Source organism: Canis lupus, chromosome 17 (genome assembly GCF_011100685.1).
Source record: "Canis lupus familiaris isolate Mischka breed German Shepherd chromosome 17, alternate assembly UU_Cfam_GSD_1.0, whole genome shotgun sequence".
NCBI lineage: Eukaryota > Metazoa > Chordata > Mammalia > Carnivora > Canidae > Canis > Canis lupus.
The window spans coordinates 48,214,449-48,235,080 of NC_049238.1; the positions used below are offsets into that span (position 1 = coordinate 48,214,449).

Here is a 20,632-nt window from a genome sequence, read left to right on the forward strand (position 1 = left end):
AAAGAAAGAAAAAGAAAGAAAGAGGGATCCCTTCAGGATCCCTTCAGCCCAGGGCGTGATCCTGTGAGACACACACACACACACACACACACACACACACACACACACAGGAGAGAGAGAGAGAGAGGCAGAGGGGTGGGGATGTGAGACAGGAAGGGGACCTAGGACAGAGGCCTGGTGAACAGCACCTTCTAGGGCACATGTAATTATAGGTAAAATGAGCCCTATAGTATCCAGAGAAGCAGCTGCCATCTGGAGCTGCCAGAGAGAAAGAAACTGGGTGTGTGGACAAGCTGATGGAAGAGGGGAGACAGCAGATGGATGGTCAGCCAGCACCAAAGTCCTGGCATGTCTGATGAGAGGAAGCTGACAACTGGCAGTAGATACAGTTCCAGAGAGTGAACCTTAGTGAGCACCACTTAGTAGGAAGCCGCATTGCTGGTGTTAAATTAATTAGTACTTTTTAGAGAGCATACGAAAGTGGAGGGATTGATTTTTGTTTTTTTTAAGCAGGCTCTATGCCCAAGAGGCTTGAACTCATGACTCTGAGATCAAGAATCACATGCTGAACTGACAAGCCAGCCAGGCACCCCCAGAGTCCAGGGATTGAAAATACTATGCAGAGATGTTACAGAGTAACTTGCTGAGACAAAGCTAGTAAGTCTTAGTGTTTTTCCCCCACCCCCACTGGAAGGCAAGCCTCCTTTGTGTGTCTAAAGATGCGAGTTGGCCTCTCTTCCTTCCACCCCCAGGGAAACCCAGAGCTCATGGGTTTCAGGACTCCAAGGAGATATGCTTCTCCCTGGGAAGATAGGAGTAGAGACAGCTGTTTGGAGGAGCGGTTGAAGCCCCCTGATCCAGAGAGATTAGCAGATCTAGCTGCTAGTGAAGAAGGAGAGCTGGGGTGTGGAGGGATGCACAACGTGTGGGCAGGGGAGTCTGCCCACTGTTGGGGGTACAGAAAGATGGATGGGGAAATCACTGCAAGATGCCAACCATGGAAGGAGCTGACTGCAGGAATCGGCCCCAGACTATTCAGAAGAGTTGGACAGGAAAGGTGAAAAAATAAATCATGAGTAAAATCTACCTCCTACTTATATTTCCCATCAACTTCATGGTTAATTTAGTTCTACAAAATGGATCCAAAGTTGAGAGCAAGGTTTATGGGCAACCTTTGGAGCCACACCTCACATTCAGGCAATAATATTTTTAAAACTGTGACACAGATGCTCCTGTTAGGGGTGGCTCAAAATCCTCACACATTCTTGGCCCTACTACTCGGGACTGGGATTACTCACTTAGGAAGGTCCCTTAGGGTTCTCTATTTCCCCAAATCTTAAGGATGATACTTCAGGTGCCCCTGAGATGGTGCTAACGCCCTCCGTCTCAGAATGTGCTGGGAGTTTCCTCACAGAGCCTGCAATTATCCACTTCTAAGCCCTTGCCTTTCACCAGCATGCTGTCAAACCTCGGCAAGTCTCCCCAAAATGGTTTTGAATAAGGACTGATCTCTATAGCAGACACCACATTCAGTTCTGAGCTCAGAAGGCCCCTGCTTCTCCAGCTGTGTCATATTTCAAAGCTCTTTATGTTGCTCCATCATCTACTCATCATTTACCCTTCATTCAGTTTGTTAAATATATATTGATATGCTACCCTGCTAGGCACTGAGAGCTCAGGCTTCTGCCCTCAGGAAACCAATCCTGAGGAAACCTCAAGCAAGTTTTTTTTTTTTTTCAAGCAAGTATTTTTAAACCAAGTGTTCACTATTATAGAAGTCAACGAAGTCATGTGATTTTTTTTTTTGTAATAGCTAAATAAGATGCTATTTTACCTTTCAAAATTAAAGATGTGGAATGTTGGCAAATTGAACACCAATAAAAAATAAATTTATTATTAAAAATAAATAAATAAATAGATAAATAAATAAATAATAAATAAAGATGTGGGAAAAATGATTGCTTGATCTGTGTGCAATCCTTGGAAGGAAACTACTGTATTTATATATCTTGATATCATTAGCAAAGATGTACTTGTGAGGCTAAAAATGTAACGGAAAATGAATTGAGCAGAAAGTATACGAGAAGACGTCAACATCTTTCTTGATAATCTTACAAAGGAAGAAAGTGTTCGGGTTGAACAACTAAATAGATAAACCAAGAGGAGATCTGGCTTAGGTTGTGTTGTCTCCTGCTCCAGGATCATGCCCTGGGCCGAAGGCAGGCATTAAACCACTGAGCCACCCAGAGATCCCCACAAGTTGGTTTTTTGTGTGTGTTTGTTTTTGTTTTCAATAAAAAACTTCTTGGGGACACCTGGGTGGCTTGGTGGTTGAGCATTTGCCTTTGGCCCAAGGCCTGATCCTGGAGACCCAAGATCAAGTCCCACATTGGGCTCCCCGAATGGAGCCTGCTTCTCCCTCTTCCTGTGTCTCTGCCTCTCTCTCTCTTTCTCATGAATAAATAAATAAAACTTAAAAAAAAAAAAAAAACTTCTTGGACTCTATTGATTACTATTTTTTAAAAGATTTTTATTATTTGAGAGAGAGAGCTAGAGCACGAGTGGGGTGAGGGGCAGAGGGAGAAGCAGACTCCTCGATGAGCAGGGAGCCTGATGTGGGGCTCTATCCGGGGACTCTGGGATCAGAACCTGAGCCAAAGGCAGACACTCAACTACTGAGCCACTCAGGCACACCTTTTGATTAGTATTTCTTAAAGAAAACTTTAGTCTCCTAGTTCCACATTAGCAAAACACCACTTCCTAGTCAATTACAAGCTACTAGATTTAGCCTACAGCACCAATATTCCTTTGATCAATTTATCAAAAAATGTGAAGGGCTGCTGATTGTGGAGACAGAATTTTGTAGTGAATACATCTTTGAACTTGTGGTGAATACATCTTTGCAGAAATCTAACTAAAAAGGCATTAATTAATGCCACTTCCAGCTCTTTCCTCTGATGGGCCTTACCATCAGCCAAGCAAGCGAGTGCCTTCAGGTCAAGACCATGCTGGGGAAAGCTTTGTGTTAGGTGTTACTGCTCCCAGGATATGCAAAGAATGCAGAGTTTAATGACTTGTCCAAAGTCACTTTCACTAAACTAAATGAGTATTTAGCTGAAGTCAGGTCTATCAGCTCCCCCAAATCAGTGCTTTCCACGGCAGGGAAGAGAGAAAATTTGCTGAATGTGAGAGTCTAAGGGTGGAAGGTCAATCCTTACTCCTTCCCAACCAGAACCACTGATCTGGTCTACTGCATGTCTTGAGCATCTGGCTGAGATTATATCCAAAGAATTACACTTGTTGGTTGAAAAGAAAGAAAAGAAAAGGAAAAGAAGAGAAGAGAAGAGAAGAGAAGAGAAGAGAAGAGAAGAGAAGAGAAGAGAAGAGAAGAGAAAAACACCATGCATTACATGCATTACTCAGATACTTTGAGGCTGAGTTAAATAAGACTGGAGGAGGGACACCTGGGTGGCTCAGCGGTTAAGTGTCTGCCTTCTGCTCAGGGCATGATCCCGGGGTTTCAGGGTCGAGTCTCACATTGGGCTCCCTGCAAGGAGCTTGTTTCTCCCTCTGCCTGTGTCTCTGCCTTCTCTCTGTGTCTGTCATGAATAAAAAAATAAAATCTTTAAAAAATAAGACTGGAGGATTATTATCAAAGCTCTCAGCCTATAATAGTGTTTCTCAGGTCTTGTGTACATAAATTGTTCAGGTATTTCTGGAGATTTCTAAGTCCCACTCTGAGATATCTGATTGAATGATCTGGGGAGAAGCACAGGAATTTGTGGTTTTAATGGGTACCCTAGGAGAATTTGATGTGGTGTTGAGAGAATTGCAGTTTGAAAAATAAGCAAAGATATTTTGAAATAAATACAAGCTGTGAATTCAAGAAATTGTCCAATCTTCCCCATTCGATGCAGATGCCACCCCCTTCGGAAAGCCGTCCTTGAATGTCCCAGCAAAGACTTGTCTTACAGCTTGGATGTCTACCCTGATTTGAGTCTGGGGAGAGAATGGTTAATGGCAATGAGAGAGAAGATGAGTCTTAGAATCCAGTATAAACTCCTTGACATAAAGCTGGGAGGCTAATGAACAGGGGACATGTGGAAGGAAAAGTTAGGGTGTTCCAAAGCCAGCAGAAAGGAGACTTCCAATCAGAACAAGTGAAAGAAACAAAAAAGGTGAACAAAGAAATTATCCTCCTGAATAATATCAAGTGGTATTTATTTGTTAAGAATTTAGAGGCAGGCACGTTTCTAATCTACAAATCAAGGCCTGATAGCTGGCTGCAGGCCAGTCCTTCTCTGCTGGGAGCAATGTTCTGAGAATCCTTCCTACTGGACTCAGTATTGCTGACACATCCCAGGAAGCATTATGGACAAGAATGTGAGGTCTAGGAAGCAGCAGTGATAGGATTAGTGGCAGCCCCTGGGTTCTGTTGCAGGAGTTACACGCAGCAATCTGTAGGTAGGGGGAGCTTGAAGCTGTGTTTGCTGAGGACTTTAAGTGACATTGACAAAAATTATAATCTGCATCATATTTATCCCAGATAGAGATCAGTGAGAAGGGCTTGTGGCTTAAATGCCTATCCCTAGCCATCCACCCACATGGGGATAGAACTTGATGATTAGTTGGTTTTAGTATCTTTCCTCCCCTTACTGTTTCCCCTAGGAGAGAAAGAAGCTATGAAGGTTCCGGTGTTATTAAATTTACACTTGCCTAGGTTTGGTCCAGCTCACATTAGGAAGGGCATGCTGTTTCTGCGGCAGCCAGGACTATCAGCCACAGACTGTGCGGCCAGAGGTCTGTGTGTGTTAGTGGGTTATTTCCCACAGGTGCTACTTGTCCTTGTGGCCATGTAGGCCATGAGTGCTTCCCAAACCTGGCTGTTCCCTCTCAGTCTCTTGTGTGGGATTTTTCTCCACATGTTTCTTACATGTCCAGAGACTCCTGGCTTGCTGGGCATCTCCACACAATTTCCCACAGATAACTCAAATTCACCATGTTCCAAATTAAATTAATCACGTCCTACCTACCCAGATCCACTTCTTTATCTCTATCTTGATGGGTGAAATACTCAGCCACTCGGCTGCCCAAACTACAATGTTTGGAATGCTCACTGACTCCTCCCTCTTGCCTACCCTGGATCAACCATCCAAGACCTTGTCTTGCTGGTTTTATTTTATAAATATGCCTCAGACCCACCCCCTCCTCTGGATCCTTTGCCACTGCTCTGGCTTAGGTCTTCATCATTTCTTCAGTAGATTTGCATTCACTTCCTTACTGATCTCTCTTCCAAGGGTTTTCAAAGGAGAAAAGGCTACTGGCATTTAGGAAAGGACAGCTCTATCTCTAGCTAAGGTATCTCTTCTGACCTTGGAATTTAGCACATGAAAAAGATTGGCTATTCAAATCAATTCAAAGAAGTATAAACTACTCAACAACAAATTGTGTCCATACCTATGGGAAAAGATTGAAATAGGTCCTTACCCAATTATGGAAGTAGGCTCCTGAAGGTTAAATAAATTAATAAAAAATTATGAAGTCATAGAAGAAAATATAAAACACACATACCTTTTGATTGGTTCCAGTTTAAGATGGCGACATAGGCAGATCCTAAATTCACTTCCTCCTATGGACATACTGAGCCCATAGCTACACATGAAAAAAATTTCCTCTGAAAATAGTCCAAAGGCTAGTTGAACAACGACTACACCTTGGGCAAAGAGAAGAAAATCACCTCAAAGTGGGGAGGAGAGCGGGGAGGACACAATCTTGCTGTGAACCTTACCCTCAGTGCAATGACCAGCAGTGGACACGAAACTCAAAATCTGGAGCATCTCCTTGAGGAGTGAAGGGTTCCAACCCTACATCAGCACCCTTAGTTTTAAGACCTACATCTAAAAGATGAACCCCCAAACATCTAGCTTTGAAAACCAAAGAGCTTGTGTGCCTGAGATGCACAAGACTAGACTCGACTCTTAAAGCACCCATAGGCTGAGACTTACGGCCCCATGGCCCAGGGCAGAAACAGTGATAGGGCTCAGACTTTAGGTGAAAGAGGCTCATTTGCTTATATTATTTTTTTATTTTTAAAAATATTTTATTTATTTGACAGAAAGAGAGTGAGAAAACAAGCAGGGGGAGCGGTAAGCAGATGGAGAGGGAGAAGCAAGTCGGCGGCTCCCCTGCTGAGCAAGAAGGAGCCGGATGTAGGGCTCGATCCCCCAACTCTGGGATCATGACTTGAGCTGAAGGCAGATGCTTAACTGGCTAAGCCTACTCAGGTGCCCCTTGTTTGCATATATTAAAGTGTGAGTCTGAGAACAGGCATCTAATCTAACACACACGGCGAAGAGCCTGCTGGAACACCCTCCCAGGCCAGAGACAGGTGTGTGCCATCTGCACACTCTCCCTCTGCCTTGCTCTAGCTGAGTGAGTATGGTAGCAATGGGAGAAGGGGGGGGGGTCAAAAGGTATAGACTTCCAGTTACATATGTATAAAAGATATTTAAAATCTTCTTATAACAAAAATGAAAAAAAGCATGAAAAAGATCGATAAACCTGATCATACCAATATTGATAATTTCTGAAGAACACAAGATGCCATAAACAAAATGAAAGAATATATAAAAAAACTCCTAAGTATGAAAAACAAAAACATACAATTGAATATTAAAATATATGAAACACATTAATAGACATTCATGGCAAAAAATAACATAAATGACTGTGAAACATGAAAACAGAGATGCCTGGGTGGCTCAGCGGTTGGGTGCCTGCCCCTGGCTCAGGGCGTGATTCACGGTCTCAGGATCGAGTCCCACATCGAGCTCCCTGCCTGGAGCCTGCTTCTCCCTCTGCCTATGTTGCTGCCTTTCTCTCTCTGTGTCTTTCATGAATAAATAGATAAAATATTGAAAGAAAGAAAGAAAACAATTTTCGTCTAGTTAGTAATCAGGGAAATTAAAATTAGAGCAACAGTAACATTATCTCCTCCCTTGGGTTGCCTAGCTGGCTCAGTAGGTACAGCATGCGATTCTTGATCTGAGGGAAGTGATTGCAAGTCCATGTTTGGCGGAGAACCTACTTAAAAAAAAAAAAAAAGAAAAAGAAGAAAGATTATTTCCTCTCTAGATTGAAAGAGAGAGAGTAAACACGAGTGAGGACAAGATATTACCCACACGCTGCTAACGGTATATGGTTTTAGTCTGAATTGAAAGGAAATTTGACAGTATCTCAGAACTTAAAGTAGACATATTCTTTGACTTAGTAATTCCACTTCTAATCTAACTCCCCCCAAAAAATCACAAATATACACAACACACAAGAATGCTCACTGCAGTGCTGTTTGTCAATTAAGAATTGAAAGAAATCTGATGGCTAAAAATATATGGCACATCAATAGCTAAATATACCATGGTTCCTCCTATCTTAAGATACTATACATAGACTAAAAAATAATGACATCCATATGTACTCACGTAGACATTCAATGAGAAGATACAGGTTCAGAAACAAGTAGTATCAATATCTTGTTATACGGCAGAAAAGAAGTGCCTTGCCTGAGAAAGCAAATTTTTGGTAAAGCATGAGTAGTCATGAAGGAATTAAACCTTTAATTTACCTTTTTGAGAATTTTGCTACAAAATACACCCTTACTATTGCATAAGAAAACTGGAATAAAGGAACATACCAGATATTACTTCTTCCCTTTACTAAAAAGGGAAGGGAACAAACCAAGAGAATGAAGGGCAAAACGCAAGCAATTACGTCAGAAAGGCATCCATCAGCTCTGTTCTCCCTCTCATTCTTCCCTAAAGGAAGAAAAGAACCACCACCAACAGCAAGCACCTAGCTCCACCAGGTGGCACCCCTGGCTCACGCTGTTCACACAGTTCTCTGATAACGCGCTATATGAACGGTGCCTGAAGGTGTAGTCCTAGCATCTGTCTTTGCCTCTTTGGGGACTGGAGAGTCTATTCCCATGTTGTTGATGGGGAGCTTTCTCCCACTCCCCACCCCCAACGACCTTTAGAAAAATATATTTATTACAATTGCATTCTGCAAATTAACAAAGCACTTTGAACTCTATTATTTCTTAAAGAAACTTTAAGTCTTAAAGTACCTAATTAGCATAGTACCACCCAAGAACCAATTTGAAGCCATTATCATCCAACTGCTACCAGGACCCTAACTCTGTAGCTCTTCGCCACACCGCAACCAGCTTCCCAGCTACTGCAGGGCTCTTCCTTTCTGTGGTGAAGAGATACTAGAAAGTCATGTTGGGACACCTGGGTGGCTCGGTGGTTGAGTGTCTGCCTTTGGCTCAGGTCGTGATCCCGGGATCCTGAGATCAAGTCCTGCATAGGGCTCCCAGTGGGGAGCCTGCTTCTCCCTCTGCCTGTGTCTCTGCCTCTCTCTCTCTCTGTGTCTCTCATGAATAAAGAAATAAAATCTTAAAAAAGAAAAAGAAAGTCAATGTTACCACACTGGAGTAAACTTGGTATGGTTTAAGTGTAGATTTGAGGTTATTTCTAATCCTCCTTTGGAGCAGGGGTTCAATGGCAGTGGAGATTCTTAATGCTCAAAACAGCACAAAGTACATTGTATCATTGTGTTTCTTGGACATTCAAGAGCGGAGGTAGTGAGTTGGCAGTTGATGTGAGTCTCAGCTACAGTGAAATGATCTGAACTAGACATAAGTTCCACTTCTGAGGGAATACAAATAAATAAGTATTAGAATAATATTTTGAGATATTTTTTCCTCTTGCATATTTCCTTTTTAATTTTTTTAAAAAAGATTTTATTAATTTATTTATGAGAGACACAGAGAGAGAGGGAGAGATATAGGCAGAGGGAGAAGGAGGCTCCCTGCTGGGAGACCAATATGGGACTAGATCCCTGAACCCTGGGATCACACCCTGTACTGAAGGCAGATGCTCAACTGCTGAGCCACCCAGGTGTCCCTCCTTTTTAAATTTTCTGAATTGTGCCCCAAACCACCACTGTCCAAGAAGTTGGGCTTAGTTTAAGTTGATTGTCTCAGAAGCAAGAGCATTAGCAGGAAATAGCATGCCAGTCTCTGGCTAAAGCCCAAACTCCCTAAGGAGATTAAGTGAGATCCCTCTGAAGGTAAATATCACAGTAGAGCTAAAATCAGAATGAAGAGTTCCCTTGGCTGAGAGGGAGGGTGTGTGTGGGGTAGGGTAAGGGAGCTAGGAGAGGTCTGGTGTTAGAGTGTAAAGAGTTAGGAAGTTTGCGGAAAGAAATGGCCACAGCCTCCCACTAGTTCCTGAGTCCCAGAGGCCCAGAGGATTGTTTGGCTCTATCTTTTTGTCAAATTCTTGAAATCCTACACAAGAGAAGGCTCATGCATGATGTTATCTGGGCAGAGTTCTTGGGTGAGTGGGGAGAGTACAGTGTGATAGGACTCCAGAGAGATCTTAGGGCACCTGCGGCCAGTGAGCAAGCAGTGACACCCCTGCAAGGGAATCAGTAGTTAATTCTCTACAACTACAGAGTCAGAGACCTGTGAGGAGGGGCAGGGATGGACTGGAATTTACTGGGATTGAATTTCTGCTCTTCCTATGGAACAGCAGTAATGCTGGTGGTGCTGGGGCTCCAAATAGAAACCAAGTTAAAGCTAGATGAGGCTACACCTCTTTTATAGGAATCTAAAGACTGAGGTTCCTCCCTGACACATCTTGTTTTCTTATCAATGCTGCACCGCCATGCTAACCTATGAGGAGATTCCTGGAAACATTTATACTTATTTTATCATGACATGGCCACATGACTCCACTGTTTCTGAAGGAGGATCTGGAAAAAGAATTATAGATGTGGAAAGAAACAACACACTCAGTTTAAAACTATAAGCAACCGGGCATATGGGGACTGACTGCCAGTAGAGAATAGTAGAAGCTTTCAATGAAAGGGTCACACATCCACACACACATTCTACTTTTGCATCATCTAGAGAATCTCCCAGGGCACCACAGAAGCCTTATCTTCTCAGACAAAATGTTCCCACGTAGTCAAGATTCTATTCTTTTTTTTTAGATTTTCATTTCATTTTTTAAGTAATCTCTACATCCAACTTGGAGCTTGAACTCTCTTATCTATGACTTCAATTAACACCTCTTTGCTGATGGCTTCTTGGTCTACTTCTCCCTTCCAGACACCTCTACCTAGCTTCAGATACACACCTGGCAGCCTCTGCCCAAGACTCATCCTACAGGTACTAGAACTCAGTACAATTAAAGCATAATTCATATTTCGTTTAGTCTCAAAAAAAAATAAGATAAAAACAATCAGAGCACTTAAAAGCACACAAGTTTATTAAATTGCCAGGCAAAGAGCATATACCAAGGGAAAAATTCAGTGAAAACTCTACAGTTGGGGAACAGCTAGTGATTTTTTAAGTAGTGATGCTAATTAAGGGTTAAGTGAGTCTGTATGTCTGTTCCATTGTTCACTGGTCAGGAAAGTATTCCAATAGTTTTGTTAGGGTCTATCTTCACAGGGTCACTCAAGTTCATGGTCCTTTATCTACTAATTGGGATGAAATATATTCAATGTTGTCATTTTCTAGGCCAGTATAAGTGGAAAGTTTTGTTTTGTTTGACGATTTTACTTTGAATCAAACTGTGGTTGAGCAGTTCAGACTTTCCATTTGACCCTAACTGACCACTGGCAAGCAGTTCCTGTATGGAAGATGCATGAGATACCCATATCAAGCCTGCTGTGATGGAGCATCTACTCCTGGTGCCTCTCCTTGATCCTTTACGACCTGGAAACCCACCATCTTTATCATTTAAAGGAATCAAGCCTTCCATTGTGCTATGGAATAATCTAATTCTGCTATAGAATGTTTGGTTCTGTCTTTGTCTCATTCTTGAAATCCTACACAAGAATCTCATGGGGTGTTTCTACAACGTATTTCAGGAGAGCCAACTTCACTCACATCTCAAATGACCATCCTGCCCTTGCCCTTATTTTTTGTCTTCTTTTGGTCACCTCAAGTCCCTGCTTAGGACACATTTCTCTTCCTGGGCCTGGAAACTCTCTGGAGCATGATGCTTTTCAATTTTTCCTCCAGCTCCATTGGCATGGCAAAACTTGGGTAAGACTGGCTCACATAACTAGCTCCTTAGAATCAACTAACCATGCCTGCTTCCTGCCTGGTTCAGGGAGGGAATTTATCACAAAGGAGGGAGGGTTTTGGAAGATGAAGGACATATAAGTAGAGGCAATGGGGAAAAGGCAGGAGGGAGTGGTAGCAGCCAAGGAGATCATGAAGAATCTGCAGGAATCCTGAAGAGGGCATTGGACTGCACATAGCATCACATAAGGAGCAGAGCCTTGTGGGAACCAGTGTTCCCACAAGAGGCAGGAATCCACACACTTCCTCTTGGCTTCAGGGTAATAAGAGGAGGCAAGTGGGCCTAGGGTGAGCTCTGGGAAAGGAAGTGTGGAGCAGGAAGTCCTCTCTGGCCTCACTAGGTCTTAGAACTCATACTGTGGTCCTTGAGTCTGGAAATGGTAGACCAGACAAAGGGATTCAAGGTGGAAAGGCAGCCATCCAGTATGGATTTGATGAATTTCTTAAGAATTAAACCTGGCAAACAGAGCAATAGAAACCAACTTGGGATCTTTATTTCAAATGTTACTCCCAGTATGCCCTGGACAGAAGTTAGTTGCATGAATTTTTTAAAAAATGAACATGATAGAAGTGAAAAGTGGTAAAAAGAAAGGAAGAAGAAAGAAAGAAACAAAGAAATAAAGAAAGAAAGAAAGAAAGAAAAAAACTCAAATTTAGAAGCAGATACTATGGAATCTGGGGCATAGTAGGTCAACCTGCGACAAACACTTAGTGATTACCTACTGAGTGCCAAACATTCTAGGCGCTGGAAATGAACAATGGAATAAGACTTGTCCTTGGCCTTCTGGGAGGTTTTGTTAGAGAGCATGTTTTTCTGATATGGCATGAATCCTGCCTTTCTCTTCCTTCTCTACCAAGGATTTTCTGACCATCCTTTTAGATTAAATTCAAATCTTACTTGCTCCATGAAACCTTGTCCAACAGCTCTAAGAAAAAAAAATTAGCTCTTTTTTCCTCTTTGCTTCTAGAGCATTCTTTTAAACTTGTGTTATGTTTTTTGTACTTTATTGCTATTATTTGTTTCTATATTTGTCTTCCTCTGTGGAGCGTCTATAAGAGAAACACTTTGTGTTATTTGGATTTGACTCAGCTAGATTTATGATGTTAATTAAAATGTGCACATCGACTCATGAGTGGGTTTTGAAAACAGTAGATTGTGAGCAGTGTATTTTAAAAATGGAGAAGAGAGTAGAAACCATCAAAATGATCCAGACATTTTAAGGATGAATAACGTCTCATGAAATTTGTTTCTATTATCTATTTGGATGTTCTGAGTCACAAGAAAAATGTTCTTCTTATTGAGGACAATTTTTAAAAAATCAGACATTAGAGGCTCAGATATTTGGGATAGACTCTAAAGAAAGCTATATCCAGAGATTCTGAATCTTTCAAACTGTGAGAGGGATCTGCACCTGTACAGAGAACACTGGGTCAATTGATACAAGCTCATAGCTTCAATGAGCAAATAAAACAACTATGGATTATGTTATGGAGGTCAACAAGCTATGTCTGTGAAGACAGTAAATATTTTAGGTTTTATGGGCTTTAAGGTGTCTGTCGTAACTACTCAACTGTGCAAGAAGCAGCCAGAGATAATATGTAAATGAATGAGTAGGACTGGATTCCAATAACATTTGAATTTCATATATATTCAAATGTCATGAAGTATTCTACTTTTGATTTTTTCAACTGTTTAAGAACGTAAGAGCCACTCTTAGCTAATGATGTTTTTAAAATATACCGTATCAATAGAAAATTTGAATGGATGCAGAAGCCCCTGCATCTATTTGAACTTAATAAAATTTGGCAGGGCCTGCACATCAGATGATTGCCATTAAAAAATAGTTTGTTACAGTCCCCAAGAGGAGAGGGCCCACTATGTCATGGTATGGGGAGCACACACAGGGAAGGATCAAGGTCACTCCAGAGGAATGAGGGAAATGCAGGCAAAAGCTTTCCCTGTGGTTTCTGTGGGAGAGAATGAGTGCGTCAGGGTAAGCAGGTTTAGGATTGCCTAGTTTGAATAATTTCAAACTGGCTCTAGGGTGTAGGATCTGTCTTTGGTTATCTAGTACCAGGTTCTGGGGTGATGAGGGCGGGTGGATGGTGACCTGGAGTGTGAGAGTCCAGTAAAGCAGGTGGTTGGGGTTGTGAGCTCTGGACTGGTTTATATTTGAAAAGTGTGCTTATTTGTTTACTGTCTTTAAGAATTGTAATTCTTAGGGAAGGGCTAACCCAGGGAACACCAGGCCCCAGGTGTCAGAGCATCAGAATAGAGCAAATAAAATACATGGTTAATACACATGGGCGATATAAAAACAAGGGGCAGGGGATGCTTCGGTGGCTCAGTCGGTTAGGCAGTAAAGTGTCCACCTTTGGCTCAGGTCATGATCCCAGGGTCCTGGGATTGAGCCCCACATCGTTGGGCTCCCTCCCTGCTCAGTGGGGAGTCTAGTTCTCCTTTTCCCTCTGCCCCTCCCCTCCACTAATGTTGTCTTTCTAACTCTCTATCTCAAAAACAAAAACAAAATAATAAATAAATAAATAAATAAATAAATAAATAAATAAATAAATTGGGGGCAGGTCAGATTTGGCCCATGAGATGTAGCTTGTCATCCCCTGGGGTAAGAGCCCAAAGCTTATGTTGAAAGTCAAACATGCAGTGGTTGTGAAAAATAAATACATGGTAAATTAATAGATGTAGTAAATCAATGAAGCTTCTTGATCCTTGCTAGCAACCAATAAAGAAAGAAATTATAATTTATGATCAAAAACCCCAGCATCCATTCAAACTTAAAGAAGATCTTATCCTATTTGGCCTATGTATTCTGTTCATTCTGCTCCTGTAGTCCCCAGAACATGAATATTCCCTGGCCTGCTCTTTCTATCTTTACTGAGAAGGGCAACAGTCAGAAAACGGAACTTGAAATTCTCAAAGTAGTTGTCAACATGTTTATATCTGCACAAGCCTGCTAGGAAAATATTAGTGAGATCTCTGTCATCTCATCATTTCCCCCAGGCTAAATCAGTTTTTGGAGTTCATAATCTCATTATACCATTGTGAATTCCTTGAGGGCAAGGATGCTGTGTTCCTCCCCATGACTATCTTGCTCATGTCCTCTTATTGGACATGAGACCAGCCTGGAGCCCACACCTCCCTGGACCTGGTGCCTGCCCCAGTCTCCAGGGGCAGGTGCAATCTCTGGCAAGTGCCCCCTCGTCTGTAGCCCGGGAGATGGGGTCCCTGGATCCCAAAGGTTTCAGGCCTTTCATGTGCCCCTCCTGCTGTCTACAGTCACTCTTGCCTTTTCCCCGGCTCATTCCCCATTCTGGACGTCTTACCCTTCTCATCTCCATCAGATGTCCTGCAAGTTGACAAGCTTGAGACTGTGAGAAATCACAGCCACCTGTTCCCTTCCCTCATGCGGCTGTTCACACCTGGTCTGTACAATGATCAGTCCTATCACCTTTTGCCATTGGTCTTGTCTATTAGGCCTCAGTTTCTTGAGGGTGGAGGGCCTGATGCCCAGGAGTTACTCCATAAACATTCACTGGGTGGATGCATGAGTGAATGAGCAAAAGCAAATGCATGGCAGCTTGAGAAAGAGGGAAGAGTTTTGAGGGCAGGTTTAGGAGTGACCACTGTGTCCTGTGAATGGGCCCCGAATATTCCTAGTGGCTTTGTAAATCTTCATTCATGTTTGATAGCATTTGGGAGTGGCAGCAGCTCAGCTAGAAAAGTGTCTCCTGCAGAGACTCTGCCAGGGAATTCTCAGCATGCCCAGGGAGAGAGGGAGTCAGAGGGAACTTTAGGGCGTTTAAAGGACGATCGTAAGTGCACATGTAGGGACGGCCAGGAGCCCTCAGTGATGCTCCTGCAGGGTTGCAGGGAGGAGACACACAATCCTGATTTAGACTATGTCATCTGGCTAGATTTGTCCTACACATTGTGGACATTGTCCACAATAATAACCTTTTTTGTCATATTTCCTTCATTACCACACATCGACTGATGACTTTACTGGTGTATGAAATTTATCTATTATTTTACTGGATATTATGAATAAATGAGAGTATTTACACTGGTTGATGGATCTAGGATGCCTTTTCTCTCTACTTTATTTTCAACATGTTCTATAATATGTATGTGCTCATTTCGTAATGGACTAAGAAACAAATGAACAGTCCATACACAGCTCTTCTCTCCATCGTGTGCTTTTCTTTGTGTTATGTGGCTGGAGAGCTGTGATGCAATGTTTAGCATGTGGGCTCCAGAGCCACAGTGCTAGGGTCTATATATTGTGCTTTGTGAGTTTGGGCACTTCACTTAACCTCTGCGGGCCTCAGTTTCCTCATATGGAAAATGGGAATAACGATAGCACCCGTCTCCTATAATTGTTATGAAGGTCTAATGAGCAAATATGTGTACAATATTCTGAATGATGTCTCCAACATAGTAAGGTTCAAGTCAATATTAGCTATCATTTCTATTTGTGTATGACGTTAATACCTAAAAAGAAAATCAGCGAGCCTAACAACCCAAAACGGTTATAAAAGTCTGTTTACAGGGGTGCCTAAGTGGCTCAGTCGGTTGAGTTTGTCTGACTTTTGATTTTGTCTCAGGTCATGATCTTTAGGTTGTGGGATCATCAAACTCTGAGTCGGGGCTCCGTGCTTAGCAGGGAGTCGGCTTGTCCCTCTTCCTCCCACCCCCCACCCCCATGCTTTCTCTCTCTCTCTCAAATGAATAAATAAATAAAATCTTTTTTCAAAAGTCTGTTACAGTGTTTTGTTGACTTATGACATAGGTTAGAAGACTTTCCATTCAAAATAACAAAAATAAAATAGTTGTGTTGCTCAAGCCAGATGCTAGCTATGGTAAGAACCCAGTTCTACCAGCCGGGGTCCTTCCCAGCTCTGGAAGGCCCAAGTTTGGCTGTGCTTGCACTGCCCTCTGGTGGAGATCTTGCGGGAGAGCTGGAGGCGAAAGGACCGCTATATTCTCACTGAACAACACAACCAAACAAAAACACATGCATATAATTCCCTTTCACAGCTTGGACAAAGTGACTTTTTAATGGAACTCTCTGTCTCATTAGGCAACAGCCTGCAGCATAGGGTGGGAGCAGACACATTGTGGCGTCGACTCTGGGTTCTGGTTGTTGAATATGCTCTCCTTGTGGGGTCTACTGATCTCTACCATGCTCTTCAATGCACAGAGCATCAGATCAATCCTTACAGCAACTCTTGGGATGGGCACATTGACCCCCACTTCAATGATGATGCTGAGATTTATGGAAAAGCAGTGACTTGCCCAACATCACACATCAATGTATTTGGTCATTGGTTATTCAATGTGCCAAGTAGAACCAGGGACCAGAGGTTGAATAATCCCCTCCCAAGGGCTCAGAGCATGCTATGAGAAAACCATTAGGTATAGTGGTTGCTGGGGTGTAGGGGGTGGCCCAGTGGACCAAAGGGATTTATACAAAGTTGGTCAGAAGAATTCCCAGAAGTGGAGCAATTGAGCTCAGTCTTATTTTTTTTTAAGATTTTATTTATTTATTCATGATAGACACACACAGAGAGAGAGAGAGAGAGGCAGAGACACAGGCAGAGGGAGAAGCAGGCTCCACGCAGGGAGCCTGACGTGGGACTCGATCCCGGGTCTCCAGGATCGCGCCCCGGGCCAAAGGCCGGCACCAAACCGCTGAGCCACCCAGGGATCCCCGAGCTTAGTCTTAAAATAGGAGTGGCATCTTGCCAGGTGACAAAAGCTGGGGGCTGTAGGCCTCCTGACCTTGTAAAATCTCCCTTGTGATATAATACCTTGTAATATATATATGACCGAGCATAAATGAATTCTAATATATATTTAATCTTTTTGCTTTGATCATTAAGTTTAAAATTTTAAAATTAAACAAGCAAGAGATCATTATTAAAAAATTCTTAAAATTACAGAAACAAAAATAATAACTATTTTGGTTTACATATCTCAGATTCTTTTTTTTCTGCACAAAGAACTGTGTATGTATCAACCTAGCAAGACGTCAGGAGCATTCTCCTATGTCAACAAACATGGACGTTCAACACATTTCCAATGCTTGCAGAGTGGTAAATCCTGTGGTTGCACCACAGTATATTTGGCCAATACCCTGCTGGTGGACATTAGGGCCATTTACTGAACAACTCTGCAGCTATGTCAGGCTGAGCTGGAGAATGGGGCCGAGATACACGCAGCTGGGGACAAGCCAGGTAATAATTATTCAGTGACCCACCCTTGCCTTTCTTCTAAGTTATTTGCTTTAGATGTAGCTGCAATTTTGAAAGCTAATCTGGATATTTTGCAAGAAAAACAAATAAGCAGAAGTACCCTTTGGAGCATTAAAAGTAGACGTGGTTTGTGTGCAGTGAAGTCTCAGAGGCTGGCTGAAGTGGCCTCTGGGAGCCGGTAGATGTGGGACAGCACCAGACTTTTCATCTTCCCAAGGATGTGTTCGTTACGGGCAGAGATTCTGAAATGCCATGTAACCCTGCAAATATAGACATTCCCTTGTCACCTTATCTTGTTTTGAAAATGAAATTTATGTCCACAAAAGTGAGGTGTGCTTATATCCTAATGAAACCTTACAAGAGTCTCTGAGTTCCAACACAGGCATGAGTACTTTAGGTCTCAGTGGTGGGTCCTTGAAATCAACATACCTTGGCCACTTTCTTCCCTCTCTTCCCCTTTTCTCACCCCTCTCCTAGTTTTTTTTTGAATACTTACTTTGTGCCAGGTGTTTCCCAGCTCCCGGGGTGGAGGAGTGGGGGGGATTGGGGGCCGGGGACACATAGTGGAAATGTGCTGACCTGACCTGTGAGGACCCTGTTCGCAGTCCCTGGGGCAGTCGACAAATCTAAAAATGCATGTGTCAGGGCAGCGTGTGTAGGTCCGAGGGAAGCAAGTGTAATTGTGTCTACAGAGGTCACAGAGGTCTGTGGAGCCGCTGAAGTTTGAGATGCATCTTGCCAGGAAGGCAGGGGGGACATGCTCGTGTAGAGGGACCCAGGGTGAAATCAGCAGTCCTACTTGCACAGAGAGAAGTACAAGGCATCTGGGGTGCTGGGAGCCTGCTGGGGGTACGGCCGAGGCTGGAGAGAGAGCAGGGCTTTGTAGGGCATGGAGACAGACAGGTTTTCTGCTCCACATGATGAGGAGGCACCTAAGGACTCCTAGTGAAGAAATTACAGCGTGTCATGGGTCATGACCCTTCTTGGTTCCTTGCCTTCAAGCGAACTCTACTCCGAAATGACCTTCCCATCCCATCTCCCTTTTCATCTGGCTCACTCTGATTGCTCCTACATGTTTCAGCTCAAATGTCCCTCCCTCCAAGAGTCTTTACCAGAGACATCCCTTTTGGTTCTGACACCGCTACTCAGTATTCACGTCACGACCTGTCATGAGCCTCTGACACCTGTAAAGTGAGGATCACAACACGGTCTCTCTTCTAGGCGGGAGCAGGATGTGAGGGAAGGGAGAGGGGCTTCCGACGATGGTCACTGCTGATTGATCTGTGTGACAGCAGCAGGGAGGTGATTGGAACCAGGTCAGGGTCCTGAGAAGACTGCACACTGGATGGGAGTGTGAGGGGCACTCATTGGCAGAGGAGGGATGTGAGTAGTGGGGGGCGGAGATGGTACCTGGCAGATGGCTTGGGGATGGTGGTGGGGCAGAGAGGGCCGAGGACTGCTGTGATAGGGAGAATCAGGCCAGTTCAGACCCAGAGCTTCCACTTCAGTCTTTGCCCCTGAAGAGCAGTACCAGGCTTGGGGCAGCCCTTGGAGGGTGGCGTCCTCCCGGAGCGTGGAGAGCCTCACAGGGCAGGCCATCACCACGGAGTCCTCGGTGAGGAGAGGAAGAGAAAGAGAGAGAGAGGAAGAGAGAGAGCCTCAGGGATCTCTGAACTCAGGGGCACCCAGGCTGCAGTGATGCCCAGGCCTTGGTCTACTTCCTGTTCCCACTAAGTGTCACAGCAGAGGCACTAGACTTTCTCTAACACGACTGGGGGGCCATCGAGGGGAGAGGCTCTAGTTCCCCAGCAGAGCATGGAACAGAGAGAGGGCCTGGGAAAGATTTGTTGCATACATTGCAACATCTATGTTGAACAAACCTGGGTGGGACATGATCAAAATACATTTTTATTTATTTATTTTTTAAATAATAAATTAATTTTTTATTGGTGTTCAATTTGCCAACATACAGAATAACACCCAGTGCTCATCCCGTCGAGTGCCCCCCTCAGTGCCCGTCACCCATTCACCCCCACCCCCCGCCCTCCTCCCCAAAATACATTTTTATTTTTGTCCTACCATCCTTTTAAAATTTGCCCAGGACTCTTGCCTTTTCTGTTCTCACTCAGGCAATAACTATCTTGTAGTCACTTCAGTTGTGAATGGTCTCAAATAATTAGAAAGGCTAGTTTGTGTAATAGTAATAATAATAAATCAGAATGGAAATTAGTATTCAATCTTGTCCCTTCCTCCTTGCTGTAGCAGATGGATGAAAACCTGCTGAGAGGCCGGTGGTCAACTTCTCACTTTCTCAGCTCCTGTCCCCACATCGTGCTGATGAAGGCTGGTAATCGGTTGAAGGTGAAATAACTAGGGGTCACGACAGGGTGTCCTGTGGTGGGAGTGTGGCTGAGGGAGCCTCCTCAAGAGGCAGATATCTGAAGCAAAGGCTCTCACCTGTACTGCCTTCATGGACTCTTCAGAGACCCCCTGCAGCTCCCTGTGACCATAGCCCCTGTGACGTGGGCATTGTGTTCTGTCTCTTTGGATGTCATTCCCCTGAGCCCCTGGTTCGCTGGTGGCCCACTGTGCATGGAATCTCACTATTCCGGTCACTCACAGAGTCCTCACTGATGAGTCCTAGGAAGGCAGCCCTGTCCTGTGCGGCCTCCCCTGTCCTGTCCCTGCTGCCCAGGCTGCCTCAACTCTCAGAGCACTTTCTGCACCCCCGGTCTGTGTGAACACAGGGTGGGATCTTCTGGTGCATCTATGGAAGGCCCCTGGTCAGGCTCAAGGTTGAGGAGGCCACCCCTCAACACTCCTTGAAAAGGAAGTGGGTACTTGGCCACAGCGCCCTGCAAAGAAATCTTTTCACAGCGCCTCCCCTCCTCTCTTGACACTGCACAGACCTCTCTGTATTCTCAATTAGGGGACAGGGCTCAGGGATCACAGAACCTGCTGGAGATTTCCTCTGTGAATTCTGATACGGGGCCTGGCTCACACCTAACTCTGTGGGGCCCAGTGAGACAAGGACAGACAAAGTCCCGTCTGCCAGGTCTCTGAAAACCCCCCTTTGCAAGTGGACAGTCAAGTTCAGGCAGGGGGAGTTCACTGTTCTGAGAGTGGGGATCCCACAACCGCGGGGAGGAGGGGACTGGACAGCCCTAACGTCGAAGCCGTCTTTATTCCATTCACCTG

General features: G+C 43.9%; 1 non-coding gene across 3 annotated transcripts in view; it reads right to left on the reverse strand.

The window, feature by feature from the left end:
- Positions 1-6,857: 6,857 nt before the first annotated feature.
- The window catches only part of LOC111090645, a 56,601-nt gene continuing 42,826 nt past the window's right edge, over positions 6,858-20,632 (reverse strand). For 2 of the 3 annotated variants that reach the window (XR_005372529.1, XR_005372530.1), the window contains exons 3-6: positions 18,845-19,045; positions 17,535-17,694; positions 7,482-7,562; positions 6,858-7,083 (exon numbers count right to left, since the gene is read on the reverse strand). This is a non-coding gene — a transcript (uncharacterized LOC111090645). The remainder of the gene's footprint in view (positions 7,084-7,481; positions 7,563-17,534; positions 17,695-18,844; positions 19,046-20,632) is intronic. The other variant, XR_005372528.1, reaches the window with a different exon arrangement.